We start from the raw sequence: 13,345 nt of genomic DNA, 5'->3' as shown, positions 1-13,345 counted from the left end.
AGTACTCTCGGCCTCAACAGGGAGTAACAGCAAGAAAAATTTTAAGATTAAGCAAAAAGGACTTCTCATCCCAAGCTTAGGGCAGAATTTTAATCCAGGATTTGACTGGAAGTGCAAAATGGCCTAAGAAGGGTCAAGGGCCCCTTCATTATAAGTCAAAGGTCAACTGGTTCAACCTTCTATGGCTAAGCCACCCAAGGACTTTTGTCCCTAAACCTGCTTCCTTTGTGCTAGAAGTGAGTTCTCCTTGAGTGAGTAGGGGAAGGAGACTCCCCCTGTTTCCTGGGTTCTTAGCCAATAGGCTGGGCCTCTGGCCAAGCAGCCCCTTCCCTCCCTCTCCAAGAGCCTGACCCCGCACCCTGCGTAGGTTCTTCATTTCTCTCTGCAGCCTTGACCCAGGGCAGTGATACCAGCCAGGGAAAGCCCCCTTTCCTGGGCTGGGGAGGGATGGAAGGAGGCAGGGCCCATTTTCTAGGTCAGAACTCCTCGCCCTTGCCCTTCCTCCCCTAGCCCATGTCTTTTAAAACTAGACCTTGGGGAGAGAGGGAGAGCGGTTGGGGAGAGGCAGAGTGTGGATGCTTCTGTGTGTGACTGAGTGTGTATGCCTGTGAGGAGAGAGGGAGAGGGAGGGAGAGAGAACAGAGCCTTGGAGTGTGCATATGGAGAGAGAGGGGGAGAGAGAGAGAGAGACAGAACAGAGCTGTGTGTGTGTGTGTGTGTGTGTGTGTGTGTGTGTGTGTGTGTGACTGTGTGACTGTGTGCTAGGGAGACTGTGGGGTGTGTGTGTGTGTGTGTGTGTGTGTGTGTGTGGCACTCCAGCAGCAAGCTGTACCTTAAAGGTACAGACTGCCTCTGACTGCTCCCCTCCTCCTCCACCCCTAGCCAGACCACCTTCCACCACCATCAGCTAGGAACCTGAGCAGGACCAGTCCCCAGCGACTCCTGCGAGGGGAGAGAAGCAAACCCAGCGCTCTCAAACAGCCCCCCTCCCAGGTTGAGGCTGGGAGCGCTCTGAAGGGGGTCCTACAGGAGGGAGGAGGAAGGGGCTTTATTCCTGAGGAAGCAGGGCCTTGCAGAGGGAGGACTGGGGGCTGGGGAGGAGTGGAGCCCCAGCTCTGGGGCCACAACTGCTGGCTGGGGTCCCAGCTCATCATTCACTAGGGTGGGGTGGGTGGAGGGAGGCCACAACCTCCACACCTCTTTTGCAGGGCCTCCGGGACAAGGGCACAGAGTTGTGCAGCTATGGGGGATGCAGACCGTGAGGATGTGAGGGTGGCAGGACCACTATGGGGGGTCTCTGGTGCAGTTGGGGAGCCCCTACCTCAAGTCTGCGCTCTCAGGCAGCCTTTGTGCCATCCAGGCAGCTGGGGCTGGCAGAGCAGAGCAAGGGCATTTGTTTTCCCCCACAGCAACCTGCCCCTCCCCCACCCTGACACCATGGGAGGCTCCAAGGGAGGAGGAGATGGGTGGAGCACTGCGTAGCTAAAACCTGGTTTCTCCTCCGACCTCCACCTGAGACTCCCGAGACTCGAGCCTCGCTGTGTGACCCTGACCAGGTTCCTCACTCTCTCTGGGCTTCCTTTGCCCGCTCTATGTGATGAAGGAGGTTGGGTTCCGAAGCTCCACCAGACATTCCCCTCTTCTGAGTCCTACGACAGGCGTCATTTGATGAGAGCATGCCTCCATCCAAGAAGAGGATGAGAAATTACCCAACCCTGAATCCTCCCGGCCCTATCCCAGAGCCATAAAAAGTATGTGCGCTGAAGCGTGCGGGAAAATCTCCTGGTCCAACGCCTCCGTTCCAAAGTCGGGGAAACTGAGGCTGGGAGGGAGAGACAGAAGCAGTGATAAGCCCCAGATGCACGGGGAGTGGGAGCCCAGGTCTGGACTGGAGCCCCACATCGAAGCGGCGAGGCACAGGCCGAGTCGCCTAGGGAGCCCGGGAGCCGGGCAGCAAGGAGGAGGAGGAGGAGGAGGAGGAGGAGCCCAGGGCGCGCCCCTCCAGCCTTGGCCCCCGCGGGCCCCTTCCGGCCCCTCCCCCAGCCTGCGCACCGTCCCGCCACCTGCTCCCCCGCCCACCGGGGCGGGGCTGCCGCCCCCCTCGTTCCCATGGCAACGCGCGGCCCCGGCCGGCCGCCCTGGCCTCCCAGCAGCAGTGCAGCCCATCTGGCCCCAAGCCCGTCCCAGCTGGGCCGCCTGAGGCCCCGGTCGCCTGGGGCCCTCACAGCCCAGCAGCGGTCTGAGACTAGGGCAGGAGCGCCAGGCGTCGGGCACCTACCTATGCCACCACCTCGGCTAGCTGCTGGGCTCATCCTGATGGGTCAGAAGTCATACTAGAAGCCCTCCAGGACCCCACTCCCTACCCTACCCCTGCCCCCCTACCACCCCAAATGTCCACCCAGTGCAGCAGGAGGCAGCATCTCAGGATGAGAGGTCGGCTGTTTGGAGCCAGCCACTCTGGTTGCAAATCCCCAGGTAGTGCGATCTGGGCAATTTACCTAACCTTTTACCCTTCTGAAACTGGAGATGATCATAGAACCTGTCTCATAGGGTGCTTGTGAAGGTTAAATGGGTCAATAAAGAAAAATACGAGGAGTCAGCACTCAGTAATACCAGCTATTATTATGAGTGCAGGTGGCAAGTGCTCAAGATAGCCGTGGCAGTGGCAGCCGAGTAGGGGTCCTAACCCAGCCTGGGAGTCCCAGGGGTGGCTTCCTACCGGAGGCCATGCTGATGGAATCTTAGGAAGTAGCAGTTAGCCAAGGGAAGAGGGAACAGCAGCAGCAAAGGCACAGAGGTGAAAAATAGCAGGGGTGGGGGTGAGGAGGGGTGTCCGGGAGACTTACAAAGCCCCTCAGGGTTCCTGGAGAGTGTAGAAAAGCTTGGCTTTTGGTCAGAGGGCACGGAGACAGGAGCCACTGAAGGGTTTTGAACAGAGGCATGACCTGTCCCTTGTTTTCTAGAGACCACTGCAGCTGCCATATATGCAGTGGCTTGGAGGGCCCCGTGGTCCTTTTAGGAGACGGTGAGGCTTCAACAAGGGGAGGGAAGGGAAGATGGGGACAGATTCATGGCTATTAAGGAAGTAGACATGGCAGGATGGTGACCTGTGGACTGGAAGTGGCTGGAAAGGTCAGAGCCAAGGATGGACATGGGCACTTGGGTGGCTGGCTTGAGCACTGAGAGTGTGGCAGGGCCAGAAGAGGGGCAGGTCTGGGGGTGGGAGGTGCTACGCAGCTTGAGAACACTTGAGCTTGGAGCTGAGAGACAGAGACCTGGGCTGAAGAGACCATCATGGGGACATCAGTGCCTGGATGGTAACAAATCCTGCCAGGGTCTGAGAGCTGCCCCAGCGTCAGCAGAGGGTGGGGGCCCCTCACCAGGCCAGAGAAGAGAATTTATGCTTTGCGATTGGATTCTAAGCTTCATTTTCCTGGAACCAAGTAGAATTTGTCCGGACTTCTGACCCAAATTGTATGTGTGCTGTTATCACTTTCTGAGGTTTTGGGGTTTGGGAGGGTTGTTTGGGGTGAGGGAGGGGCAGGAGAGTACAAGGAGATATATTGTACTGACTCATCCCAGCTCTGTCCATTGCCAGGCAGGAGGTCTTAGGCAAGTCTTCTTATAATGCCTCAGTTTCCTCCCAGCTATCTATCTTGAAGGGTTATTGTAAGAAGGGCACAAAGCCCCTGCATGGTCTCTGGCCATCTTTATTAAACATGCAAATTCTAGAATCTTCTCCAAAATTCAAGAATATGAATTTCCATGGGTGGGTCTGGGAATCTGTAGGTAAAACTGACCTGTCATTGGGTCAAAGCCTCCAACCACCACCCTGGGACTCCTCTGGCACTGGCCCCTCCACAGCATGGCCCGCCCCTCACATTTGCAGCCTGAGGCAAGAGTTCAAATGGCAGTCCCCTTGGGTGCCTGGATGGCTCAGTCGGTAAGCGTCTGACTTTGGCTCAGGTGGTCTCACGATTTGTGAGTTAGAGCCCCACATCAGGCTCTCTGCTGGCAACACAGAGCCGGCTTTGGATCTTCTGTCTGCCCTCCCTGGCGCGCACTCTCTCTTTCTCTTTCTCTCTCTCTCTCTCTCTCTCAAAAATCAATAAACATTAAAAAAAAAAAAAAGAAAGAAAAACCAAATGGCAGTCCTCTTGCCAGTTTGTCCTTCTCTTCCCCTCCCTGCTTCCCATCTATTGTTAAAGTCTTTGTGTGCAGACATGTGGACTCAGGCCCCCTGTCCAAGCTCCCAGGCACAGTTGCCCCCCAAACAGCTTCCTTGTCCAGCCCTCAGGCCTAAGGTTGCAGCACCGTCTGGTGGGAGGATAGACGCAGGTCCTGGGCTTAGAGCCCTTTGGGCAGGGAACTCCAGACGCCAGGCACCTGGAGCATGATCTAGAATGATAAACTTGGGCTCCAGGTGGCATGTCCTCTTGGCCCCATTTACACCACACGTTGGAGCAGGGGTGGGACTGGAGGAAGGCAGAGGAGAACCCTGGATAACAGAGTCGGAGCCGAGGACCAGCTGCCCAGATTTGTGGACTCCCCTGCCTCTGTTTCTACCGGCCTTTCCCACCAGGCCCTCCCAGCAGCCGTATCAAGGAGACTGTAGCCATTCATTCATCTGCCTGCGCCCTGCCTGGCTAAGGTCATCTCAGCCTCTGCTTCCAGCCTCTGCTGGCCCTGGGAAGTATAGCGTTCTGAGGCCTCCCGCACAGCTACCTCGGGGGCCATCACAGCCCACACATGCCCAGTCCCTGGCTTGTCATGGAAGATTATATTATTCTTTCAAAATGAAGAAACTGAGTCTCAGAGGAGACGAAGGGGGAACTGCCATTACGGAGCACCTACTGAATGCCAAGTGCTGAGGCAGGTGCTTTTAAAGACATGACCACGCAACACCCCTGTCTGAATGATCCCCAATGTGCAGGTGAGGACAGTGTGGCTCAGGAGGGGGAGGTAACTGGCCCAGAGATCACCCAGCTGGTGGGAGGCAGAGTCAGAATACAGATTGGTCAGACTCCCGGGTCCAGACCCCAGGGATGCACAGTAGGCCTTTGGTAAGGCCTGCCAAGAGGAGCGGAGGATGGTTGGAAACCTGGACCCACCACCTCCGGCGAGGGCCACGGAATGTGAGGAATGTCCATCCCCGGGGTAGGGCTGTGGGCAAGGTGACCTTTGGGAAGATAAAGTCAAATTCCAGTCCTTGGAGACTAGCAGAGGTAGACCTGGGGTGGTACTACCAGGGACCAGAACCAGCTGCAACGGGGCATCGGCCCCCAAGCCCCTCCCTGAGCCAGCAATTACAACTGAGGCACGTGATGGGGGTGCCCAAGGGGGGCCACCGCCACATCAGCCCCTGCTGTCCTCTCAACTGGAATCTCCTTTCCCCCACCCTGCCAATGACACTTCAGCCACTATGCTTCTCACCCTGTCCCCAACTGTCACCTACCTGAACACTTCGACTTGGAGGGCCCTGGGGAATGTCAGCCATAACGTCCATAACTAAACGCTCCATGCCCCCTGACTCACCATCCTCCCTGGGAGTACCACCTCCATGCCCCAACCTGATCGCCTAGATGGCAGGCTGCTAGCCTTGCCTCTTCCTTTTCCCTCTTACTCCATTCAGACTCAGTCTCCCGTGTCTCCGCCCTCTCCCTGCTGCCTCTGGCCTCCAGCCTCAGACCCTCCAACCCAATCTCCCCATGGCAACCAGAGTAAGTTTCCAGATGTGGCAAATAAAAATACAGGACTCTCAGTTAAATTTGAATTTCAGGGGCACCTGGGTGGCTCAGTCAGCTGAGAATCCAACTCTTGATTTCAGCTCAGGCCGTGATCCCAGAGGCATGGAATTGAGCCCCGTATCAGACTCTGCACTGAGTGTGGAGCCTGCTTAAGATTCTCTCTCCCCCTACCCCCTCTTTAGTTTATGCTCTCTAAACAAACAAACAGACAAATAAATAAATACGGGCGCCTAGGTGGCTCAGTCGGTTAAGCATCCATCTCTTGATTTCAGTCATGATCTTAGTTTCTTGAGTTCGAGCCCCAAATGGGGCTCTGCACTGATAGGAGGGTGGATAGGGAGAGACCTGCTTGAGATTCTCTCTCTCTCTCTCTCTCTCTCTCTCTCTGCCCCTCCCCTGCTCATGTGCTCTCTCTCTCTTTCAAAATAAATAAACTTAAAAGAAATAAAAAGAAATAAATAAATTGGAATTTCAGACAAATAATTTTTTTTTTTTTAGTATAAGTATATCCTAAATGCTGCATGGGACATACTTATGCTAAACAATTTTTGTTGTTTATCTGAAACTTTCGATCACTGGGCATCTTGTATTTTAGCTGGCAACTCTAAGCCAGAGCATACTTCATCTCTTAAAATTCCCCAGTGGTTCCGTGAGGCATGGAGACTGGAGAAAGCTCCCACGCTTGGAGCATTCTTGCCCCACCATTTCTTGTCTGCCTGTCACCAGAGACCATTCAATTCTCAGAAATCACCTCTTCCAGGAAGCCTTCTGGCTTAGGGGCTGCTCTGTGAAATGGGAGGCTACCAAACTTCCCTTATCAGAACCCCAAGTGCACTGCTAGACTCCTCCAGCAGGAAGAGTTCCATGAGACCAGCATCTTGTCTTTCTGTTCACCGTGTTTTAGCCTCCAGCACCTTGCATGTGCCCCGAATGACTTGCTGTGGAACCCTGAGTAAGCCCATTGCCTCCTCTGGGTCACAGTCTCCATCCATATGAGGAAGGCCACGTGATATGGTCTCTGAGCCCCCTTCCAGCTCTGATGGCTGCCCATTTCAGCCTGCCCTGGCACTTTGATCCTGGAGATGCTGGGCACGGGTGGCACAGGAGAGAACTCTGAGCCAAGCTTGGAAGACCTGAGGACAAGCCCTGGTTCTGCCTCTCTGCAGCCTCCGACAAGTTTCCCACCCTCTCTCAGCCCAACCTTTCTCTCCTGCCAGGCTCCGGACAAGTGGGGACCACACCGCCTGCTGTAACCTCGTAAGGCTGGAGAAGTCTGAAGCCAGAAAGGTAAGGTGCACGGCACAGCACCCGGCGCATAGGAGGCCCTCAAAAACACAAGATTCCTGCCCCCTCTTCTCACTCAACTGGAAGGGTGAGCAACCCTGGAGGGGCTCAGGCAGTGGGGGCTGCAGAGCTCCAGGGGGAGGAGGGAGGGAGAAGCTGGGCTGGGAGCATTCAGGCAAGACTTTAAATCTGGTCTTCGATTTATTTATTTATTTCTTTTTAAAGGGCCTGAGCATCTTCTGCGAGGAATCCATCCAGCCCGCCAGAGACAACCTGCAGTCAGTCCCCCACTCCCTTGAGTGTTAAGTGTTCACCCTAAGTGCAAGGTGGGGACATGTGAGTGTAGGTGGAACAGACCCCAGGAGACCTGGGTCCAAGGACACACCAATGTGGGGGACTTTGTTCAGCCTTAGAGCTCCCATAATCTCCTCCAGACCCCCAGGGCCACCCCCAGGTAAACAGCTTGAGGGAGAACCGTGTGGTGCTCACTGGCTTCAGGACAAAGCTATACCACCACCCCTGTTCCGGCCCCCTCTCAACCAGTGGGTTCACAAGATGGGAATGTCCCAGCAGGCTCTTCCAGTGCTAGGACAGGGCCTTCCCCAGGCCCGCTTCTGGTCTCATCTGAATGATTTGGTGTAAGGAACAGGGGATGGTTCCTTCTCGGATAGGTAATCCAGGGTTCTAGAGGATGAGACGACAGTGCTGTGAGCCTCCAGAAATGAATTCCTGCCTCTGGACAGGAATCTGAAGATAGATCAGGCTCTCTCACTCTGCCTCCTTCTTGGGCTCTTCTCTGTCCCCTCTCCTGCTTCCTTCCTTCTCCTGCTCCCTGTCTCTCCCAGCCCCTGCTGAACTAGTTTCCCAGGCCTATTAATCAGGCCTGATCTGACCTCAAGACCAAAGAGCCAAGAAGAGGAGGGAGGCAGGCAAGAAGAAAGGAGGGAAGAGGACAATTCACCTGCCCAGAGACCTGGTCAGTGCTACTCACCTTTGCCTCTCTTGTCTCCTAGACCGCCCCCAGTCACCCTACAGGGCAGAACCTATTTATAGGGGAGCAAACTCAGTCTCCAAGAGCATAGATGTTCTGACTGGCACCACACAACTGATAAGGAGCCAGTCTCCAGGCTCCTAGGTGGCTCCTAGTTGACAACTGGGAGCTTAAACTGACCCGGGAGGAAGAAGAGCATCTCCTTGGTCCTAAGGCTCTCAGTCATTCAGGGCTGAAGCCAGTCAGGGCAGGTGGGAGGGCTGGCCTAGCTAGTCCCTGTCCCAAAGAGGGCAGGTAGCCCGAGGCAAGTCACTTCACCTTTCTGAAGATCCTTTTGTCCAGTTAAAATCTGGCCAGGAGTGACCTTTGCCCTTGAGGGAAAAGTGATAAGTGCCTTGGCTTGTAGCTAGACTTGATTTCAAATTCTGGTTCTGCCTGTCCCTAGTTGAGTAGCTAGACACAAGTCACTTCTCACTGCTGTGAAATGGGAGTGATCAGGCCATCCACATGGGGTTTTGCTGAAGATTGGGCCCCTTAGACGGCTCCACAGCTGGTGCTCAAGGGGTGGAAAGAAATGCAATGAGAAAGCCTAGTGACCATCAGCTGTGGGACCAGGCAAGTGGCTCCCCCCTACCCTGCCCCCACAATGCCAAAGCACTCTTGGGCCTGGGAGGGCAGACTAGAGACTCGTGTCTGACCTTTTACCCTCTCGGATCCCCAGAGAGCACACCCTCACTCCATCCTACCATCCTGGCCCTTACATACCCATCCTGCTCCATTCTTCCCTGGCCGACTCAGGGCTCTTTTCCCACCCCACCCCCAGTACAAAAGGGACATTTGACATTCTTTGTTCTGTGCAAGCTCATTCTCTGAGTGTGGGATCCACCAGGCCTCGCAGCTGGGACCTGCCACCTTCCCCCCCAGGCCTGGCCCAGCTCTGCCAGAGCTTTGTGCGGGAGGAGAGGGAGGGAGGGGCCGCAGAGGAGAGTCCCAACCCCCACCATCAGAATTGGCAGGAAGGAAACCTGGTGGGGGAGGGTGCTGGAGACGTTCTAAGAGGACTGCACTCACAGGACTTGTTTGAGATTGGGGTAGGGGCTAACTTGAGGCTAAAACCTATTTTTCTCCTGGCTCCCAGCTAGGGGCTCTTTTCACTAACTAGTTTCTTAAGTAAATTTTATTTATTTACTTTTAAAAATGGTTTCATGTTTATTATTTCTGAGGTGGGGGGGGGGGTGGTGGAGAGAGAGAGAGAAAGAGCATGAGCCCTGGACGAGCAAAGAGAGAGGGAGACACAGAATCCAAAGCAGACTTCAAGCTGTCAGCACAGAGCCCACCGCGGGGCTCCAACTCTCGAACAGAATTGTGAGATCATGACCTGAGCCAAAGTTGGACCCTTAACTGACTGAGCCCCCAGGTTCCGCCTTAGTAAGTTTTAAAGAAACTGGTCCCAACTCTGCCCTGATTTCCTGTGTGACCTTGGGTGTGTTCCTTTCCTTCTCTGGGCCTTGGTCTCCCTGGTATAAAATGAAGGGAAAGACCTGGAGAACCTCTCATATGAGAGGGTTCCTGAGCCAGACCCTGGCCAGGTGCTGGGATACCACAGACCAGCCACCCTTCCAGAATCCGGTTCTAGGATTCCATCAAGAAGGAGCACAAAATGACTTCTTGAGGTAAAAGTAATATGTTTCCATGAAAGTAGGATCCCCCCAAATGGATCTAGCCTCCCTCCCCTCAAACTGATACAGTCCTGGACAACCTCCAAAGCTGTTTCCCCTCTTCATCTATCAATAAGCTTGTAAGACAAACGAGACCAAAATGGTGTTCTCCTTTTACAGAAAATAAGGCTGCAGGCTCACCGAGGACAGGCCCCAACCCGCCCTGGGAGTGACGCCTGAGCTCACTGGGGAAAGACAGATGGTGGATATTCTGGGTGAGGGCCCCACATGAGCAAGGGAGAGAGCTCAGGTAGACCGGAGGGGAGCAGAGAGAGGAGGCTGCAGGGTGTCGGCTGCCTGGCTAAGGAGTTTTCCCCACGGGCGCTGGGGAGCCACAGGAGAGGGGTTTATGCCAGGCCTGTGTCGTCACTACTGTTGTTGCAAAGGGAGTGAACGGTGGACCCAGACAGAGACCAAGGGAGCCTGAACAGCTGTAGACACAGGTAGCTTCTGACAAAAGGGCCAGGGAGCCTCAACAGGCCGTGGGGGAGGGGGAGCCAAGCAATTCCTCTCGGGGAAAGAGGGGAAGTGAGCGGGGAGATGAAGCAGGGGAGAGGAAATGAAAGATTAAGTGCATAAAGGCCATAAAGCTCAGAAATGTCCAGGCCGGATGGATTCCCAGTTTATAGACACATTTGCGTTCAAGGATGCTCAGCCGGGCCTGATACCCCAACAAGAGCAGCCGCACAAGGAGGCCAAGGGGATACTGGGCTGGAAGGGACCCCTCATGCCCCTGGCCTACTCTCTTGCTCCCCCCACCATTCCCAAGCTACCCCCCACTCCTCCGGCTGGCTGACAGCCCAGCTGGAAGCAATTGTGGGAGCCTCCAGCCCAGAGAGCTGCATCCCACAAAGGGCCCTGGTAAATAGCAGCCCACACCCCAGACGGCCTGCGCGCACACACCCCCTCCTTCGCAGCCCCCTGCCCGGAAATTTAAAACAACTGCTCAACATAGTCTTAAATCCTCCAGGAAGGAGCTCCGGTAAGGAGGCCAGGCAGGAAGCATGAGGCTGGCCAAGGCCCTGCCTGGAACTCCCTCTCTCCCCAGCTCCCACCCTGAACTCCCCTGAAATACCTCCCCACAAAGTCTGGCCACGGGCCTCTCAGCCCCCTGGGGTTCCTGTGCTGGTGTTCGCTTTGGGACGCTGCCGCTTGTCAGAATCGCCAAGTAGACAGGGAGCACCCTGTGCACGGGATGGTCTTGTCCCCTGCTTGTCCCCAGCGCTGGGTCTGCCACAGAGCAAAAGCATAGCGTATATATGAAGAAGAATGAATAAATGGAGCCACCAGGTGACCCTGAGCTGTCACTGCTCTTTGGACCTCAGTTTCCTCATCTATCAAATGGGCATGATAACTTTTACCCTGTCTACTTCCCAGAGTTGTGAGAGTTGAACAAGAACCTTTGTGCAAGTGTTTTATTTTATTTTATTTTATTCTATTCTATTCTATTCTTGGTTTTTTTAATGTTTATTTTTGAGAGAGAGAGCGAGAGCACGTGCATGAAGGGGGGAGAAGCAGACACAGAATGTCAGCACAGAGCCCAGTGCAGGACTCAAACCCACTGACCGTGAGATCATGACCAGAGCCGAAGTGGGCCACTCAACCGACTGAGCCACCCGGGAGCCCAGTGTGCAAATATTTTAGTAACTGCAAAGCTGGCTTGCCTTCCTGACCTTGGTTTGCTCATCTGTAAAAGGAGGGTCCCTCCCAGCTTTGATATTTGGAGACTTTAGCCAGAGAGGAGAGTGCTCCTTAAATATCAGCTGGGCATTCGGGGGAGGCCAGAGGCTAGAGTGTCAGGAAATAGAGCCCTGGCCAGGGTTCAGAAGGCCACTATTTCAGTTCTAAAGTGGCCTCTGACTCATTGTATGACCTTCTCTGGGCCTCAGTTTTCTTCTCTGTAAAATGGGAGTGGGTGGACACAGAATGCCTAAAGTGACCTCTAGCATTCAAGCTCTGTGAATGACAGGACATTATTCAGAGGGCAATGGGGAGCCACTGATAGGCTTTGAGCTGGAGAGCAGCATGATCCCAATCAGGTTTCAGAGCACTCACTCTGGCAGTGGGGTGGTTTGTGGGCAGAAGGACAGGGAGGCCGGATTCCAGAGGCCTGGAAGAGGCAACAGAAGACAATGTCTTTCCTCATGCTGTGCCCATGCCTGGACTGCTCTGCCTCTTCCCCAGGTCCCTGCTTTTTCAAAATCACCCATCTAAGACACAGTCCAGGGAGCACTTCCTCCCTAAGGTCTTCCCAGCTTGGCTCTGATGCAATTACTTCCTCTGCCCTGCGGTTGCCCAGCTCTTTGTATCTCCATCCCCGGACCAGTGTGGATTACTGTTGTGTGTGTATGTGTGTGCACAGGCGTGCGTGCATTTCTCTCCTGGGCTGTGAGCTCCTAAGGTCGGGGTGGGTGTCCCACATCCCCGTATCATCTCTAGCACCCACCACCGGGCCTGGCCCAGAGGCGGTGCTCAGTACATGCATGCAGAGTGCTGCGGATGCCAGAACATCCTACTCTCTGAGTCCACCTGCAGGATACGAGACTGGGCTCCAGCCCCAGCTTAACTGCCGGTAGCCATGTGACCTTGGGTGAGTTACTTCTCCCTTCTGGACCAAGGTCCTTTTTTGGCCAAATAGGAATTACCCTGATTATTCATTCTTGAGTCAGGACTCTGATGGGAGGGAGCATCCTTAGGCCTTTTCCTGGGCATGTCCCCTCACCATTTCCTTTGCTGTGCCCTGGATCACGGTGCGCTGTGAGGACTGATTCCAGAACCCAAGCTCACTGAAAACCTCATCCGTGGGTCCTGCACCGTGCTGTGCACAGAGGGGTGCTCGGCAGGCCTGTATAAAGAGGCATTTGTCTACTCCACAGCCCCAAGAGAGGGAGCCTAGTGGGATCTCCATAAACAGTGATGTGCACCAAATGCAGGGCTTTGCAAGAGGCCAGGAGCCCAAACCCAGCTGCAGTCCAGACTCTGTCCCCATACCCTCCTGCCCAGCCATCCTCCTGGGGCTGGCTGGTCTGACCTCCCCAGAGAGCTGTGGGGAAGGGGTGCTGTCAGCTCCAAAAGCAGATGGATCTTTAGCCGGCACTACTCTGCCCCAGGCAAGCCCTGCCTGAATCTCAGCCAGAATCCCCCTTCTACTCCCCCGCCCCCATGGGCTGGGACAGACCTCAGCCAGCAGGCCTCCCAGCTTTGATCAATACAGGGCAGGCAGCCAAGGCGGCTGCAGGCTCCATCCTCCCAGGAGGCCCCGGCTCAGCCGGGGTCACAAGGGGGAGGGGCCCCACCAGCAGCCTGGCTCAGGGGCTATGGGGGTGGGGCAGGGTGTGGAGAGCAGGAAAGGCAGGCATCACTCATGCAGTCGTTGTTCACCCCTTCTTCACCTGCTCGCTTCTTCGTCCACATTCAGGTGGTCCACAAATATTTGGTGAGCACCAACTTTGCCCCAGGCACTGGCATTGGCCCTGGGGCACAGTGAGGAGAAGACAGCAGCTCTTGTGAAACTGATTTTCTAGTCTGGGAGAGAGACAGCCGAGGAGGAATGAAATAAACAAACATAAGAGGTAGTTTCTAAAGGTGATAAATACAGAATAGGG

The 13,345-nt window shown here is 55.0% G+C and overlaps 1 long non-coding RNA gene across 2 annotated transcripts; it reads left to right on the top strand.

Moving 5' to 3' along the window:
* Positions 1-2,133: 2,133 nt before the first annotated feature.
* Positions 2,134-9,147, top strand: LOC113599348 (uncharacterized). Of its 2 annotated transcripts, none has more exons than XR_003420170.2 (3): positions 2,134-2,475; positions 6,965-7,034; positions 7,257-9,147. It is a non-coding gene; the product is annotated as an uncharacterized LOC113599348 (long non-coding RNA). The 2 variants fall into 2 exon arrangements; XR_008290789.1 differs by lacking the exon at positions 2,134-2,475 and adding an exon at positions 3,231-3,474.
* Positions 9,148-13,345: the final 4,198 nt, after the last annotated feature.

The sequence above is a fragment of the Acinonyx jubatus genome, chromosome C1 (assembly GCF_027475565.1).
Source record: "Acinonyx jubatus isolate Ajub_Pintada_27869175 chromosome C1, VMU_Ajub_asm_v1.0, whole genome shotgun sequence".
Lineage (NCBI taxonomy): Eukaryota > Metazoa > Chordata > Mammalia > Carnivora > Felidae > Acinonyx > Acinonyx jubatus.
This window is presented reverse-complemented; position numbering and strand designations above follow the sequence as displayed.